We start from the raw sequence: 19619 nt of genomic DNA, 5'->3' as shown, positions 1-19619 counted from the left end.
CGAAATTAAATAAAGAGTGAAAAAAAATTGGGACAGAACTTTTAAAGCAAGCAGCTTAAAATTAAAACTACATAAATTGTACTACCGAATGAGGCCAGTTAAATATTTGTTATTTTCTCTACAGATTTAAAATTGAATATAAATGCATGTGATTTTTCTTCTTTTCTTATTATTACTTATTATTTGGGAAATTGTATACATATTTCATGTTTAATTTCGATATTTACTCAGAAATTTAATTAAATATTATAGGTACATATAATTTGTTTTAATTTTATTAACTAGTTGATTAAAAATCAATACTGCTGTTAAAAGTATAATAATGTAAGAAATTATTTACTTAGGGTGTGGCGCAAGTGCACAAAGTGTGACTGTAAAACCGACTGGTTGTGGGTTCAATCCCCACTCGAAGAGATGAAATATTTATTTAAATTTATATTTTCATTTCTTCTCTCCGGTGTCTGGACAAAGGCGCGGCGTTGAGTTCCACCACTCAATACGCAATGCCTCCAGAATTCGGCGAAAAGTAGGGAACTTACTTAACACTAGGTTCCCTCTGCCTACCCTGCTATGTGCGGGATATAGCGTGAAGCTGAAAAAAAAATATTACAAACAAATATGATTTATCTGACTAATAATATAAAAAGAAAGTTTTGGTGGATGTTCAGCGAAGAAATGGAAATATAAACGTAAATAAATATTTCGTATTCTAGACTGGGGATCGAACCCACAAGCATCGCGTCGGCAAAAAAAACATAATACAAAGAACCTTAGTATTATGGAGAAGTTAAAAAAGTACTGACCACGTGTCTGTAGTACTTATTAAAAATATAATACAATAAAAAACTGAACAAAAGATATAAAGTTAATGAAAGCGTGTGAAAAACGACGCTAATTTATTTTACTACATTGGAGTCACGTAACATTTATATTATAATTTAGTATGAAGTGCTTCTTTATACAAATTTCAGTTAACTTATGAAAGTAGCACTAAAATCCTATTTGCATATTCATCTCGTGCTTAGCGACAAAGCAAAACATTACGTTGCGAGAAAACGTGTATGCTAAATAAGAGTTGCCAAGTTTTTACAATGCCAAGGATGTTACAATTTTAAAAAAATAATATTTTTATTTTTAACGGTTAAACTCAAACAGCAAAAAAAGAAAACAGAGTGCTTAAACATTAGATTGTGTCTGCCTATTATGTTTGGCGGGGTCGTAAAACTAAAAAAAAAAAACAAATATAAACTTCGACTGCATAAACTAACTAACTAACTAAAACTTTAACCCTCCTTTAAATTCAAATCAGCATCATCATGGCGTAGTGGTTCAGCTTTGTCTCACCGAGAGTGACTCAAAGACATAAAGTCAATAATTGTCACTTGGCAAATGCTAAAATTTATTTCTGGAAAGTTTTATTGTACGAATTACATTACTACGAGAACGTAAGAAAACTAATATTTATATTTTTTATAAACTAAGCTGCGGGCTACAACTAGTACTACTTAAAAAGAACTTAAAATAAACCAGCAACTGATATATTGTGTCAAGCATCACTTATAGGTCACTTACAGCTCTAGAGGAGTTGACTTAAAAGTACAGTTTTACGTTCTCGGAACAGAAAGTTCGTTGTTTTAGTATTTATTAAAGTGGAATGGACGTTAAAAATACTATGTTTTTCCCAGTTACGGGAAAAGGAAATGTTTGGAAACTAGAAATGCTCTCATCAAGTTTAAAATTATCATATTTCTACTATAATATTAGACAATGAATTTAAAATTCATATAGAAACAGAAATACAGATCTAATTTTTTGATTTATAATACTAACCGTATTATGAAATTTAGAGAAAAGCTCTTGGCTCTTGTCTCTTCCAAGTTAAGTGATATTAATTTTTATTGAATAAAAAAAAACGATTTTTCATTTATAATTAATATTCTGTCAGAAATATTTTTATAAAAAGATCATGTTAACATTTTTTATACCTAAAAATAAAAAAAAATAAAACGAATAATAGAACGTTGGCTAAGTTATTACAATGAACTCGTGAGCTAACTAGTTACGAATAATTTCATAACTACGATACGTTTCAAGCACGAAATTGCAGTTTTTTACTTTGTTTCCGACGCCACCGAGAATAAAAAGCGGGTTAAGTGTCAAAAAAGGCCTATTATTCATTAATTTGAAGTATTTAATTTTAGCCTAATTAAAGTTGTGGTTTTTCTAAATATATTGTGTGCTCGATCTTAAAGACCAGAATGGCCATTCAATGTATCCATTTAAAAATAGTGCATGCTAATTTGAGGAACCTAACACCCCACCATCTCGAGATCAAATATTCAAATATGTTAAATTTATTTATTCTGCAATTCTATTCGAATCTACACCCCCATATTCTGCCTAATTTAATAGTTATATTAAAGTAAATTTTATTGTTTTTTTATAAATATTACCTAAATTAATTTACATAAAAAAGGTTCATAAAATACTATTTAAATATTTCCAAAACAAAGAAAAAAAAATATTATCCCAAGAAAAATAAATCCCAAAAAAGCTTGTAAAAAACTTTAACATTATTTACAAGCATTCCACTACATAACGTTAGTTATTCTAAGAAAGACTTTAATAATTCAATTTCCAAGTAGACCTTGAGTTCGTAACATTTTTTTTTGTTTCTCGAAAGCCGCTGAAAATAGATAACACGATAACTAGGTTTAGGTTTAGTCTTTTAGAGCACTTTGGAGAAACGAGGTTAAGTTAAATGTGTTAACTATTTTATATATATAAAACTATTTTATATATTTAACTATTTTATATATTTAAATATTTGCTAGTGGACTGATAATAAATAATAATATTAGTGTTCAAATGGTGAAACGCTATCGTGGTAGAACTATATAACATTTGGAGGTTCGATTCTCACGGTTCCTTTTGCCCAGGTATATCGTCGATGTGCGGGATTCGGCCTTCGGCAAACAACTTAATGTACAGTGACATGAATGGGATAAAATCTTTATTAAACTAGGGGCCCGCCCGCAGCTTCGCCCGCGTGAACTACGTTATTATTAATTTCTGTCTTCATGAGTACCTACGTCCTATGAGTGACGTCCATGCAAAATTTGAGACTCCTAGCATTTGTAGTAACGAAGTTTCATACAAATTTTCAACCCCAAAAACAACCCCTTAGGAGTCGAATATTGCAAGTTCCCGTCTTAGCGAGCACCTACGTCCTATAAATAACTCCTATGCAAAATTTGAGATTCCTAGCACTTGTAGTTTCTGAGATTTCGTGATGAGTGAGTGACCTTTCGATTTTATATATATAGATTAATATTAATTTTATCCCATTTATTAATTTAATAAAAACGAATAAATAAATATTATTTTACTACGAAATGAATGAAATAGTAAATGAAAACACTAATAACGGCCTTATTGTACGTAGGTAGCGTAGATAAGATTTAAGTTTCTCTTTATCCTTTTCCTTATTAGAAGCTTATATCTGGCAGAGGGTATAATATATATGTAAATAATTAATTTATGTATTAGATACTTATATTAATAATATTAGTAGTAGGCGGATGTCTACTTTTGCTATTAGTTCATATATATTGTATTGTAATCGTAGATTATTGTTAATGCTATATTTTATTTTGTAAAAGATATCTCCACTAACAAAATAGTTTAATTTGTATATATACAGTTAGCTTATAGCTGGGTAGTCCAAGGGAAACTAGTGTTGAGACACTCCGTTCTACTCGTTTTGAGTGTGTTAACAAGGTTCCCTGTCCCTCATACAATGTGGGGAAAAGTATTAAGGAAAAAAAATAGAGGCTACGCTACCGAGTAACGAGATTCAACTTAGGCATGTAAAATTGGAAATCAAAAATAAAGTTTCTCTAAATTCCCCAAAAAGGAACACACAACTATCGCTTTTACTATCTGTACCATCACTTAACTATATCCTAATAGTATTAGTACATAAGAGAAAAATAAATAAAAACGGAGAAATTTATTACAAAAATATATCTACAAATATAAGGAAAAATGCGTAATAAAAAAACTTATTCTATGTATATATTTCATGTACAAATGTTATTTACGTAAGTTCCCCATAGTCCTTGACAGTTCAAGTGTTTTGATGTCTGTGTCTAAGTAGCGACTCGGGACCCACGCATTAGATTACATACCTATATTAGACTATTGCGAATGTAATAAATTAGATCCTCAAATATATTTGTATTTACTTGAATAATATAATTTTAAAAAAAGGTTTAATATGTATTCCACATATAGTAGGGCGGTTAGAGGGAGATAAATGTTAAAACACTCCGTTTCCTAATTTTGGTTCATTTTTAAAAAGCTTTACTATATGTCGCTTTCCGTTGTTACCAGAGGGAGACGAAAGAATTCATTCCAGTAAGTGTGAATAAAACCCAATATCGTCACGATTACATTCATAGGCTGTGCTGCTGCACTACAGCCTCAATAGGCTTAGTTTGAGCCATATTTGTGATGGTCAGGGGTTCCAATTGAAAATTCTACAATTTAAAATACATAAAAAAAGTAATTTTACAGTTAAGCTGACTGAAAATTGTTTATTCTAAGCAAAATATAAAAGAATGTATTATGGATTGTTACTTGTTTGCTTCATCCAAGTGTATATTTTTATGCGTTATAAATACAGTACTTCAGGATTTACAATTCTCACGTGCAATATCTTAAACGTACGCCTACTAATAAACTACAAGAATCAATACAGTAAAGAACATACAAAAATATACCAAAAAAAAAATTTAAAAGAAAAAGTTTAGTATATAAGTAAGTAATCATTAACTTACATCCTTAGATCAATTTCTTTTACCAATAAAATGGCGAACGCATTTATCATTTGCGAACAGCTGTAAAGCAGCCTAAGCCCAGAATCCTACGGCATACAAAACCCCGATGAACGATAAAGACATCCATTGTGCTAAAGATTTATTGGGGACTACAATACAAAAGTGAATACTTAATATTATAAATGAGATATATGTAGAATTCGTGTGTGTTTCTGAACGTGGTTGAAAAAAAAACAACAATTTTGTCTTTAAAGTTCGTGTCCTTAAAGGCCAGTGGAGCGCAGCGGCACAAGGGTGTGACTGTAACGCGACGGTTGTGGTTCGATCCCCACTCGAGAAAGTGAAATATTTATTTATGTTTATAATATACTAGCGACCCCCTTGCGGCTTCGCCCGCTTTAACTACTGGATTATTCATATAATGTATGTTTGCACTTAAGATAATGTGAAAATTAATTAAACCTTAATGCAACCCGCATTTTCGTAGTGTCAATAAGGATTTTCCAATTGTTTTACACAGCAAGGATTTTTTAGTAGATACCGTAATTTTAAATCTGTGCTACTAATCTTTTCAAGTAGTTATTAAAATATATTTAAATGACTATTTTTAAACGGAAGAAATTATAAACAAAAGCCTACCAACTAATAACTACTATAAAAAATATGAAACCAAATATATCGCGCTGAAATAATACATTCAACTCCAATTATCCAATACGTGCAAACGCATCTAAATCTTCGTTGCTATGCCTCTATAGCGGGCGGGTTTTTTTTTCGAGCTTGTGGTTAATACTGAAGAGGGTATTCTGTCCCTGATGAAAAGCAAGCACTACGTGGCTGCCTGTGAGGAAAATTAAATAGAATGCATTGGCCGGGAAGTGAACCCGGGCCACCCGCGTGGCAGGCGAACATTCTATCACTGAACAACCGATGACTGCTCATGACGCGCTTGTATAAGCAAAACGTCGCGGGGCGCGTTTCGCAGCAAGGATGTTTTGATATTGTAACAACTTCTAAAGTACTTATTAAAATGAAAAAACAGTAAAAGACAGTTTTGATCTACATTAAATGGCCAACGTAACTAATATACTTATTTATATGCTGAGAGTAAGGGATAAGTAAAACTTGAGTCGGCACAGCTGATGAGTCAACGGCGTGATGTGTCAATAATTAAATGCGTTTTTCTCTAAAACTATTCGCAATTTCGAAATAGTGTAAACAGCAAATTTTATCTTCGTTTAACGTAGAAAATTAATAAAGTATTTTAAAGGATAAGGAATAATACCATTATGGAAAAATATCCCTCACAATAAAAAATATATTGAAATTACTATTTTTAGACAGAAATATGATCACTACACGTTATTCTTAAAAGATATGAATATGCCTTCGCTGACTTTTTTGTAGATCTTATTAAGAGGAACAATACTCCAGTACATTATTTTCATGTAGTACTTACCATTAAAGCAGCGCATGCGCGAAAGTGTCTCAACGGGTAGGAGTTTAGACACATTTATCGTATTTATGTTAATTTACATAAGAATGTACAAATAATAAACTATATATAAACCTTCCCTGAGAAATACTCGACTTAATGGTGAAAACCGCATAAAAATCCGTTGGGTGGTTTAGAAGAAGAAGAGTTAGAAAGTTCAGACAGACACGAAAAGCGACTTTGTTTTATAAGATATAGGATATAATATTTATATTTCCATTTCTTCACTCTGGTGTCAAGGTAAAGCGCGGCGTTGAGTTCTGCCACTCAACACGCAATGTCTCCGGAATCCGGCAGAAAGTGGGGAACCGAGTGTCTTAAAATAGGTTCCCTCTGGCTACTCTGCTGTGTGCGGGATACAGCGTGAAGCTGAAATATAAAGCACAATTGTCTATTTTATTTTTTTTTTAAAAATATAACTTTTAAAATATACATTTTTAAATTAAAGAAAACCTGCAAGAATATTTTTTTTATATAAGCTTCTTAACTTTCAATTCAATCTATTCAACCAAAAATTACCAATAATTAAAATATTTTATTAAACAAGTCCCTACAAATAAGGTTAATTCATAACTCATCATTAAAACATTAATAATTTAAAGTAACGAGCACACGAAAATTAATTTATAGTTAAAATTGTGTACAATCCATCATTTTCCATTCAACGACTAATTTAGTACATTTCATGAAATACGAATATACAATATTAATACGTCGATTTAGTTAGCCAGTTGCCAATATGTGTCAAACTTCGATAATGAGTGATTAGTTGTCGAGCTATTTCGAAACGTACATACATACATACATACATAGACTGAAGCTATATAATTATTGAATACATACGGTTTGATCATATTATCAATAAACTTGAAATACTAGTGGTACCTAAATGGAAATTCTATAATTCTGGGCATGACTGCGATAATTTGTACTCTTGGTCGATTTAGTGAGGTATATTGATATTATTTAATGAGTATCTATTTTTTCTCCTGTTACTACAAGGAAATTAAAAAATAATTAACTACCCCGAGTGAGAATCGAACCTACAACTGTTCCATGTCTCATTTTCATACTCTAATATGAATTTTAATAACATTTTTACAAAAACCATAGCACACCAAATTTTACATTTACATTTTATTATTCCAATCCAATCCAATCCGCCCAAGGAAGGTTGTCAAGGAAGATTATCCGCTGGTTGGATGTCGTGATGCAGGACATGAGAACCAATGGTCTAACCACCGAGGACGCAAAAGATCGTGCAAAGTGGAGTAGGTTGTGTAGGAAGGAAGGATTAATGGCAGGAAGAAGAAGAAGATTTTATTATTCCAATCACCTCTATATTAGAGACAACGTAAAACGACAATTTTACGGCTTACGAATACATTTTGATATAAACAGTACATTTAATGTCCACATACGTACTAGAATAGTGTGAAATAGCAAGTAATAAATAAAGTTTTATTTGATGTGTACTGGAACACGGGCATTGGGGGTGTGTAATGGCACCCGAGGGTCGTGTAAGATGCTGACCACATTTTATTGGAACTGGCGGCCATACTTTTGATTTACTTGTAAGTGATCATTGTTTTTGTAGTGTTAGGAGTTGCAATTATTATATAGCTAAAGAAATATCTTCATGTTTTTTCACGTATAGAAGAACAGGCAAAGGGAAAGAGTGTAAAACTCTCCGCGGAACTCAACCTTGTCCACAAGAACAGGGATAGTAAAAATATCGTTTCCTATTCTGAACACTCCGAGAATATACTCATCTTCCCCCAACCATCACGATTACTGACGTTGTCCTACTTTTTCACGACTCAATTACAATATAATGTTTAAATAAATTATTTAGATTTTTCCGCTTTAGTATAATAGGTCATGGCGTTGAGTTTCATGGCTCAACACGCAAGCGAAAAATGATTTGTTTTGACACTTAGTTTAATTTACTTGTAAAATTGTAAAAAAATGTATAGAAACAAAAACTTTTATAGGTGGGGGAACTCCACGTCACGATTTGCCTCCTTACTAGAGCGAGAAAATAAAGATATTACACATATATTTCATTTTAAACGAGTGTAAATCGAACCCGTAATCATTGCACGCTTGTGCCCTGACGGCTTCAACATACGTATCTATATGTTAACTTCTATTCAAAACTGACAAGCTCGGGCCCCGATTTAGACTTTATTCATCTTAAATTATGTCAATGTCACAGAAACAGAAGACTTGTTTCTGTTAAACCTAAGATGGAGGTATAGAATGTCTCACATTGCCCCAAATAAAGTTTCATATATTTAACACAAGTATTTTAAAAGTAGCTTTTATTTCTTTAATTTTACACTGTATCCCGCACACAGTCACGATAGTCAGAGGGAACCTGGGAACCTAGTCTTAAGGCACTTCCATTTCACACTTTCATTAATTAATTACAAAGTAAATATTATTTTTTTCCTCATTTTCTTTTTAATTACATATAAAATTTCGAATATACCAGTCATTTTTCCAACTTTGCTTTCATTAAGCATAATACGTAGTTCGAAGAGATTAAAGGCTACCTTCATATTTTGGCGGCGGGTGTGGCGAGGTACCTAATTTACGTAATAGCCTACCCTCCAACCTCATTTTACTTTACTAAATCTCTAATAGGTAGTTTAAATATTTATGCTAACCAACAAATAGTATGTAATATAAGCAAATACTTATAATAAAATCGTAACTGATTGATGAGACACCAATGACTGTACATGAAATGTATATATAAAAAAATGTTATTGGAGCCAATGTGAGAATTCAAAACAACGATTTTTATTTTTTTATCGTTTTGTAGTATTGTCTGTGTGTGTGCACGGTTTTTTTTTCAGAAAAAGCTGAACTGATTTAAATACAGCTTTCACTATTGTATTTTATCAAGCCAAAAGGAATAAAATAAGCACTAAATGTTAAGCTTAAAAATAGCTGTTTTCTATAATAGCTGTTTTAAATAAATAATTGTGTTATGTATATAGCAAATATTATTGAGGTAAACGCGATGGGGTTCAATACCCATAAAAGAAAACAAATTCCATTAAGCTCTTGTAGACAAAGGAAAAGATAGGAAAATACAATTTAATTTAAATTTTACTTAAAAAAATTCACTTACAAACTCATTTATCATCACCTTTCTTCATTTTTCCCTAAAATTTAATACAAAAAACAATTAAAATCAATTTAAAAGCAAGACGACATATCAGCTACGAGCATCAAGTACATTGCTTATTTAATCTAACATATTACACTGCGACAAACCGATACCATCTTGATGAATAAATTTGTTTATGCGACTAGGAAGGCGTTGTTCACCCGCTGAGTCATTATAGTTATATGGAACTGGATTTTATTATGGGGGGGGGGGTAGTTTCGCTCCTAATTTATTAAACTTATACATATTAAATCTAAATCCAAGAATATTGGATTTAGTTTAGTTTTTTTTTGGTGCTTTTGGAAGTGTCGTATGAATAATATACATATACTAGCCACCATCTTGCGGCTTCGCCCGCTTTTACTACTGGATTATTCATATAATGTATGTTTGCAAAACACTTAAGATAATGTGAAAATGAATTAAACCCTAATGCAACCCGCATTTTTGTAGTTTCAATAAGGATTTTCCAATTGTTTTACACAGCAAAGATTTTTTAGTAGGTACCGTAATTTTAAATCTGTGCTACTAATCTTTTCAAGTACTTATTAAAATATATATCAACACGTCCATCATTTCTATGTAAACCACTTTACCTGATAAATTTATCATACTATATATAGAACTTTAAATTATTTCTAACCAAATCCGAAGAAAATAACTAGTTAATAATAAAGAGAAGCCACATAATAATGCCAATTTTCAGCTACGAATTCACTCTATGTTTGAAAATTTTTGAAGAAAAATATTCCAAATTACCAAAGCCTCTTCCTATTCGGAAAGTTTAACTTTTTCAATGAAATGTTATAATAAATGGCTGTTAAACAGCCGTAGGAGTACTGTAATGAAGCGAGTTCAATGCAGGGATAATTGTGCTAATGGGAGCCTTCGAAGTCGAGTTTCGGGGAAGAAATTAATTCTATCGCTCTCTCAGTATCTCCGATACATGCGAAAACTTTTACGTTTGTATAAGTACGTTTATATGGTATTTCTTTTCTTGTTAAATTTTGTTAATTTGATGGTGGCGTTGTGTACTGAAATATTCTCGGTAAAATTAAATATAATGATAAAATATTATTTTCAAGTGAAATACGTAGAAATATTTTAAAGACATTTGTCTTTTTTTTCCATCATCCGCCTTAAATCTAGTAAATAGTAGTTTGTTAGCCACACAAGTACTTACTAACTATTAAAAGATGTGATGGAAATTGAATAATTTAGAAAGCAATATTAATTTTAAAGAGATTTGCTAGAAATTCATAAAAAATGGAAAAAATACTTTACATTCCGTTAATAATGTAATTACTATATAAATCGGGAATACTACTTCGTTTACTTCATCGGTTTCCTTTTCCGTCTCTAATGACAGGGTTATTTAATAGATGAGAGAACAGATCGACTGGAGAGCAAATCGACTTTGAAGATCAGAAATACTCCGCTTTGTCAGCATTTCCGAATTCCTTTTCATTGTACCCAAGTTTTTTGTCTAATTAAGGCTTTTATTTCAATTTCACTGGAAATTTTAAGGCATTTTTATAGATGTATATTATGATAGGATATTTTATTAAAATAGTTCTTGAGCGATTGAAGTTGTCTTAGATAAGATATACTATTAGTTTGGGTTACATTTCAACAATTTCCTATAGCTTGTCTAAAATAATGAAAACATAATTATTTTTAAAGGATTCACATCAAGGAACGGCAGGAATTTTGGATAAAAAAATATGAAGCTTCTCATTTTAAACATTTTTCAAAGCTTTTCTCAGATATTAACGAGTAGATTGATAAAGTATTTTAAGTTCACCTGTAAATTTATTATTTGAATTCTAAAGTTGTTGTAAAATGAAAATTTCTAAAAAATAAATATTAGGATCTTTAAAAATCAGCTCATTAAAAACATTTTTCAGACAATTTGATACAAGATAATTAAAATATTTTTATTACATTATATTCGAATCTTGTATTCGTAAAAAATATCGTAAATAAAAAATGTTTTTGTATGAGAAATAAAATATTCACTAAAAGTAAAAGCTCATAGCGTCGTAGTAACGGCACTGTAAAATGGCACATTTATTTAAGTGGCAGTTGCGCTCAAGGTGATTTAGCCCTATGCTTAATGTTATGATGAGGATACATTAAAAGAAAGAAAATCATATTTCTTTTACAATATAATAAATATTTATTTAATACTAGCAAAATGCTACGGATTGGTCGGGGTAAATAATTTTCTATTATGTATAATTTCTGAAATTAAACTTGACGATTTTGATTAGAACGCTCGATCAATTCTCTACTAAGGCAAGACGAAGTACGGTAACGTGCAAAGTACCAAACTGAAAATATATATATATAACATAAATAATAATACTGTTTATAAAAATGTGTATTTAGAAGAATTTTTTAGAGGGAACCTAGTGTTAAGACAGTTCCGTTTCCCATTCCCCTCGTATTCTCGAGGCATTACATTATCGTGTTGAGTACCTTGCTTCGTTAGCGAGAAAATAGAAATATTTTATGTCCTTGACTGGTAATCGAAACCACACTTGTATCCATGCACCACGAAATCCTCAATTGATCCTCATAATTATTATCATTACATAAAATTTCAATAGCTTTAAATTCTTTATTGTAAATTACAAATACTATTTATCTATTGTTATTTCTTTACAATTGTCTACATATTCTTATATAATAATATAACATTTTCAGTTCATTTGAAAATCACAATCTACGGAATACTGCAGTATCATTTTTCATACAGATTTATGAATTTAACGAGCTGGCAATATTCTGCTTCTATTAGGAGACACTGTAATGCCTTTCAGTAAACGTAATGAATACATAAATGATAATGACTGTACTAATTACATTATATGTTATATTTGTTAATTATATTGTTTGGAATGCTACAATTATTATTCATTTATGGAATATCATAATTGGTATTAATGTGCTTATATTAGGTAGCGTGTTGTTAAAATCTACAGTAAAGGTCAACAATTCGACTATTTTAAGAGGAAAACTTGTAATATATGGAACCTCAAATAGTTTAATTATTGTTTTAGACACTTGCGTACATAATAATTACATTTTATTTTAATGTTGAATTGAATTATATATTTGTATATATAATTCAATTCAATATATGAAAATTATATATTTGTATAAATATACTGGTTAACTCCGAGCCTCTTTCTTAGGTGTAGGTTTTACTAATTTCTTTGACTTCTTGACTTTAGCTTTAATGGATTTATGGATTGCAAAAAAACATGTAGTACATAATTGTCGAAAGTTATATCTAATCGCAAAAGCAGGGCATTTGAAAGGTATCGTGAATGCTATGGGTTCAATCTCAGCCTGGGGAAAAGTTACCTTAATTTCGTATTGTTTATTATATTTTTGGTAAGTTTCGAAATATTACATTTTTCGTTTACCTTAACAAAACAACTAACAACTAATTCTAATCTCAGTTAATAGTCTAACACATTTATTCATTGCTGAAATACTATATCATGTCCACAATAAACGAATGTATTGGAATTTTGCCAGTAACAATGTATTCAGAACTTGTAGTTCTAGCACAAGTATGTATAGGTGACTAGCTCTAACATAAATTAATATTACAAAAGCAACTTGGTAGCAATTCCCCACAGTCTTCTTTGTTGTCGTGTAGGAAGTTTGTTGAATATGACTCACTTACCTAATTTCTTCGTGCATCTCCCTCGTGGATTTTGTGCATGCAAAGCTGGGGCTTTATGCATTTGTTGTAGCTGTTTTTCTGTAAGAAAAGTTGAAATTAATTAATTATTTTAAAATTAACAAAAACTTTAATAAGAAATGTTATGCAATATTTCTAAGAATAGGTGTAGAAAAATGAAGTTTCATAAAAATCAGTTGAGTAATTTTGGCGTGATATCCTAAGAAACAAACTTACATTCACATTTATGACATTAGTACGATTCTCCTTCTCCATATTTTTTAAAATACATATAGTCGAAGGTCATTTGTCATCAATGAAGAAAAGGCTTATTTAAAAATCCTAATAAGCCTATTATTTTATACTAAAACATATTCATCCCCAGGATTTAGATAAAAATAGCTTCTATTTTCTACCCCATTTAACCCTAATCGATAATTCAATACTAAACGACGAGTTGAACAGAAAATGAGTTAAAACGGCAGTGCCGTTAGCAGAGACAGTGTTATACATACATACTATATGAAGTATATTGCTCATGAAATTTAGCTTAGGGAAATTGCCTCCTCGAAAGAACACCGAAAGTTGTTTGGAGGAAAATTTGATAGCTTATATCATTCTTAGAACAAACGATTCAGGACGCGTAGGTAGTAAAAGCACGATTCCTTAAATCTATCTATCTTTCTATCTTTTCTGTAATTCTATAATCTAAAATAATATTATTATAGTAAAAAAATGTTTCAATGGCAAAAATCTTAGGAAAATTATTTTGGCATTGGATAGTCTATTTATCGGGAAGGAAATTTGACTGCGGAACATAAACCATAGGTAAAAGCTAGATTATATATTTTCTTATTTTTTTGTAGCTTCAGGCTGTATCACGCACATAGCAGGGTAAACAAAGAGAACCTGGGAACATAAGGTTAATACACTACGTTCCTATTAAGACACTTCTGTTCCCCACTTTCCGTCGAATTCTGGTGGCACTTCGTTTTAAGGCGCGTTTTAAATCTCGCGCCGCCTTGTTATCAGAGCGAGGAAATTAATATGTTAAATATTTAATTTCCTCGACTAAGAATCGAACCTACAACCTGTCGCGTTTAGTCGCACGATTGTGCCCATGTGACATAACTGGCCTCGATTATATATTAAAGGAACATATTTACATGAATTATGTACAGTCGTAGGGATAAATGTAATGTTAAAATGTCTGTGGGACACATGACCAAATGTCAACCGAGAAGAAAGAGCCCGAAAAGCTTTTAGTGAAATTAAATAGTTTTCTAAAAACAAACTTTGGCTTTCATATGACTCTGAGTTCCGGTTGTAGCAAAAGGTTTATTTTAGTTAAGGAATATGTTGGCAAATGTAAAAGGATTTCAATATTTTCTACATACAATTTCAATTTTAGATAGATTTTTTTAAATTTTCACTCAGCTCCTGTATTATGTGGCACAATCGTGATGTAAAAAATAGTGATTAATCATTTTATTTTTTATTTCGTACGCTTTAAAATTTTGAGAAATTTTACTCTTGTTTGAAAAAATTGTTTAAGAAAATGAAATTAATTTTCAAGAAAATGACAGCAAATCGAACCGAGAATCACCGGTTGTATAGTCAAACTAACGTCAACTATGATGTAAGTAAATATTAAATAACTAACATTATATTCAATTATTGTAATTTTTTAATGCTTAACACTAGAAGCGCCCCCGTCCCATTTTTGACCCAAACGCAAGTTTGATTGTATATAACTTTTTTATTTGTTAATTTATGTAGATGATTTTTTTTTACTATTACCAATTTTACACCTTTATTTAATTAAAGATATAAATAATTTTATAGCAGTCATACTTTTTGAAAAAAAATTAGATTTACCTAGAACTGCCGCTGGGTCATTTTTGTCCCGCCATTATTATTTTGTTATTTGAGGGTATAATTTGACATATTTTCATGCCTCGGGGACGAGGTGGAGGTGAAAGGGCCATGCGGGGGCGGAAAAAAATTGAATAGTAGGTTTAGCAGTCAATGCCTAAGTTTTTAGGGTTCTGTAGCTTTTAAGGTAAAAAAAAAACCCCCTTATAAGATCATTTTTTTGTCCATCCGTCTGTCTGTGCCTTTATTTCAGGAATGCTTGGAGAAATCGAGTTGATATTCATATGAGTATATGAATATCAACTATATGACGATCTACAGTCCCTTAATTTCCTGAAAAAGCGCCCTTAAAAAAAGATATGACCATTTACATAGTAAAAAACGTGTATTTCGACACTATAAAGGGAATCAAATTAATAAGGTACTTTCAGTGAACTTAGAATTATGAAATTTGGCAGCTAGCATCTACATGTAGTACAAGTACAGGTAAAAATCTGAAAACTATACATTTATGTATAAATCTTAAAAAATAATAGCCTGAAAAGTGGGGTAAAATTGGTGTCAATACTAAATTTTGCCGCTAGTTCAAGTGAGGTATCAGATGAAAGGATGACTAAGCTAGGCTTGAATTTCAGAAAAAACACTCGATACCAAATGTGGACAATTGTAGGGTAGGTAGAGGGAACCTGGGAACCTAGTGCTATGCACTCCGCTGGCATTTTCCGCCAAATTCTGGAGGCATTACCACGCAATGTTCATCATCATCATCATCATCATCTGTGATGTATCACTGATGAAGAATATATTAATGCATTACTTGGCCTAATAATAATATTAACTAATTTCAATAACTTATAATTTTGTAAGAGTTATTCAGTTAGTTGTCACGACCTTAGAACGTATTTGAAATATTTGATTCTTTCTTTGTGTTTTGTTTTTTGGTACTTTTATGTTTGTTAAATAATAAGAATTGATTATTAAAGATGGTCTACATACTTTACGATTTATTTTAATAATATTTTTTTTGTATTATACCAACAATCAACATAATAAGTAGAATGGGACAAATTTGTCACGACAGCGGTTCTAGGGGGGTCTCAATCTTCGGCACTTCTAGTGTTAACGTATTAAAATATACATATTTAATAAGGTATTTAAAAACAAATGTAATGATAATTAAGGCAAGCGAAACATTCATTATACTGGGTGGAATTACTGACAGCTCATATAGCTAGGTGAATACGCACCTGGCGAGTTGCCATCAATAATAAATAAGGTTAAAATGATTACTTTCCTTCTGCAAACAGCATGGAAATGAAGGTTTCTGTTAGCTTTTTCAAGGTAAAAACACAACGTAGTATCAAAACACTCCATTCTCTGCTTTTCGACGAATTAAAGAAGGAGGAATTAAGGAAGGAGTAGCGTAAAAAAATGTCGCAATATTTGGCGTGAAATATTATAAAACAGTTTGTACATTAGTTTTTAACATAGTTTCCTTGACACGGATCGCGTTCATAAAGAAAACTATTAAACGCCAACATTCTTTCTATAATTGAATTGAAATTGCGGCTTCTACAGTAAATTATAGCAACGTTTCCCTTTTTTTCTTGTCCTCTCATGTTTTTTTAATTTCTTTGGTTGTATTTATTTTAGCTGTGTCACGGCCTTCGTGACAAATAACGGAAAAGGTAGCGTTGACACGTTATTTGTGTAAGTAGACTAATACTGAAGACACCATGTTGTTAATAAGTTGTTCATATTTATCTGTACTATCTTTACTAATCGCGGAAAGCGGAAGAGTTTGTTTGTTTATTTGTTAAAGCGCTAAGATCTTTGAAACTACTGTTTGGAATATATTTTTTTTGGGAGTGTCCTAACACTAGGGTCCTTCTGAAAAAAAAAGTCCACGATACCGTATATCAATCTCGTATAAATAAGTCACAATAACGCATTTTATGACAATAAAAAACTATTGAAAATTGCAAGTTAAAATAATTGACCATTTTTTATAAGTAAAAGTATTTGTCGGTAATTTCAAAATAACCGTGTATTTTCAAGTGCATATGGTTATTTACACGATACTAGAATACAAACAAATTATTTTTTTTATACTTATATACGTATCATAAAGAAAACTGAACCCACTATTATAAAGTGTTTTCTATGGCGCTAAATTTTAATTTAAATAATATTTTTAAACGCTTTAAAGTCTTCAAAGATAGAAAATATCAAACATCTAAAAGCTCTGATTAAGTTAAGTCGAGTACAATATCTTTTGTTTCTAACTTTGGCTAACTTTTATACTTCACGTTTTTGCTATCTATGTCAATAGATGACAGATGAGAGCAAAGTTACTGAGCCGTATATAAAGTAACTTTATGTTCAAAAACTTTTGTGTGATACTAATTATGAAAAGAAAAGCTCATTAAATAATTAAACTACTTATATAAGTATAATTATTCATATTATATAGTTGTATTTGTTTGTATTATATATGCCTACTTATCTTTTACGCATCGTAGAATAGGCTGATAAAGTTAAAGTAACAACTTTGTTATTCACTTTTCACTCTTTCATTAGCTTATTTTTGTCTTAGTAGAATTCAATGATATTTTTTCAAAATTATCTATTATAAATCATTATTTAAGTATTATTCTGTACTTACTAAGAATAGAAAAATATTTTTCGAAAACGTATACAAATTTAAAAGTACAGGGACTCGAACTCACGCCTTTTGCAAACCACTCAACTGCCTTGTCCTCTAAGCCATACCTTCTTATGAAACCTTTCTATTGTGGAGAATGAACTCCCACTACGCATACATTCAAACCATTTTGCAAGCCTTTTGGTATTTCGTATATTGTACTAAAACCCATATATCCAGAATAAATTTAAATCATTTCGGGCAATTGGGCTTATCAGAACCGTTCACACAGCTCGTTAGATCCATTCCATGTAACAGAGTTCTATTCGGTACCTCGCTTGGAAATAAGGTTGACAAATATATTATGTAATTAAAAGCTACAATCAACTTTGTTTCAGGATAGGTGTTTACTTGGGACGTTTTTATTGCCAGTTTTAAACTCCATTTAAAATAATAAATGAACGAGGGTAGGTCTGACATTGGATTAGGGAATATTTAGAAAGGTTTTATAATTATTGTGTATTTATTTACCTATATGTATAATATATAGGAATAAAAACAGAATAGTATTGTTCATTTATAATAAGGAATTATATAGTGATGCATCATTCCATAAATATATTACGTTCTTGGGAAACGGCACTAGACACTGCTCTTGATGTAAGCCTGACTTTAGGAACCATAAGTTAAAAGTAAATATATGTATTTTCTCAAGTTGAATTTGTATGTGCAAACTTAGAATCCCTTCAGGCACATTACAACAGAACGATAGCAGCAATTCTATGTTATCCTACCATATATCTTGACTGTGATATAAAGCCTTTATGTTGACAATCATTTGTATAAATGTATCAGAATAATTTTCGGTTCGTATGATATTCATCTCTTTAGATATACAGCGTCGATAGATATCTATATATGTGATCTATAAATATAGAGTCTCTGTTCATAACCAGACATAACATTCATAATATAGAATGCCTTTTAATGGTTATATATTTAAACCAAAATATATAAAGTTTCATTTTTGAGGCTTAAAAGTGAATTTAGGTTGAAAAACTCGCTGTTACAGGTTCAACTAGGCCGTCTTTACACGGCTGAATACATATTTGCGATGAGATGAGTTGACACAGTATCGCAAGGTAGGGATAGTAGAAAAATCAAGATTTGCTTATTTCTCATAAATACGTATTAAACTTTATATTAATTACCCATAATATACCAAAACGGTGTTGTTATGTCGAAAATACATTTTTATACATTCTTTTTAAATTACTTTTTTCACTACGGAAATTGTTTGGATTTCGTTGCTTTTATATTTCCTTTTTTTTCACTCATTCGTTTACACAAAACTATGTATATACAAGCTAATAACAATTGATTTCTAGCTCAAAATATAAAATATTTCAACTGTATGAATTAAAAAGCATAATTATGTGAAAAGTAAGAAAATTGTTATTCCCACATGTCAGCATGTTATCAACTGTGCCACGAGAATGTAAGTCTTTTGCGGACTGTATGACAGAAAGAGGTCAGCACGTCCGTCGCTATACGCCTGTGATGTATCGAGAATATCTATAATAATTGATATTTGTGGTATTCTAAGAAAATATCATTAATATATCGAGGAAAAGAGAGGAAGAGGGGAGAGGAAAATATCATTAATATATATATATATATATATAATATGATGATGATGATATGAGGTTAACGTGGTGCAGTATCTAATTGAAAAAGTATTGGTTGTGAGTTCGGAACTAGCATATAAATATATTTTCAAAGATCATCTCATAGCTTATAAGTGTATACAGATATTCTTCCTTAAATCTTTGAAAAAATTAATAATAATAGGTTTTTTTCGTAATTTTTCACGAAATATTTGATGA

General features: G+C 30.7%; 1 protein-coding gene and 1 long non-coding RNA gene across 4 annotated transcripts in view; one reads left to right on the top strand and one right to left on the bottom strand.

Moving 5' to 3' along the window:
- The window catches only part of LOC146530183 (neurotrimin-like), a 79950-nt gene that overhangs the window by 4599 nt on the left and 55732 nt on the right, over nucleotides 1–19619 (top strand). The window lies entirely within an intron of this gene.
- Nucleotides 13122–19619, bottom strand: part of LOC146530182 (uncharacterized) — a 189937-nt gene continuing 183439 nt past the window's right edge. For both annotated transcript variants that reach the window (XR_014878916.1, XR_014878915.1), the window contains exon 3: nucleotides 13122–13295. This is a non-coding gene — a long non-coding RNA (uncharacterized LOC146530182). The remainder of the gene's footprint in view (nucleotides 13296–19619) is intronic.

This window comes from Heliconius melpomene, chromosome 17, assembly GCF_056956725.1.
Source record: "Heliconius melpomene rosina isolate 202511_hmr_F chromosome 17, ASM5695672v1, whole genome shotgun sequence".
Lineage (NCBI taxonomy): Eukaryota > Metazoa > Arthropoda > Insecta > Lepidoptera > Nymphalidae > Heliconius > Heliconius melpomene.
Note: the sequence above shows the minus strand (reverse complement) of the source record. Positions and strands in the feature narration are given on the sequence as shown.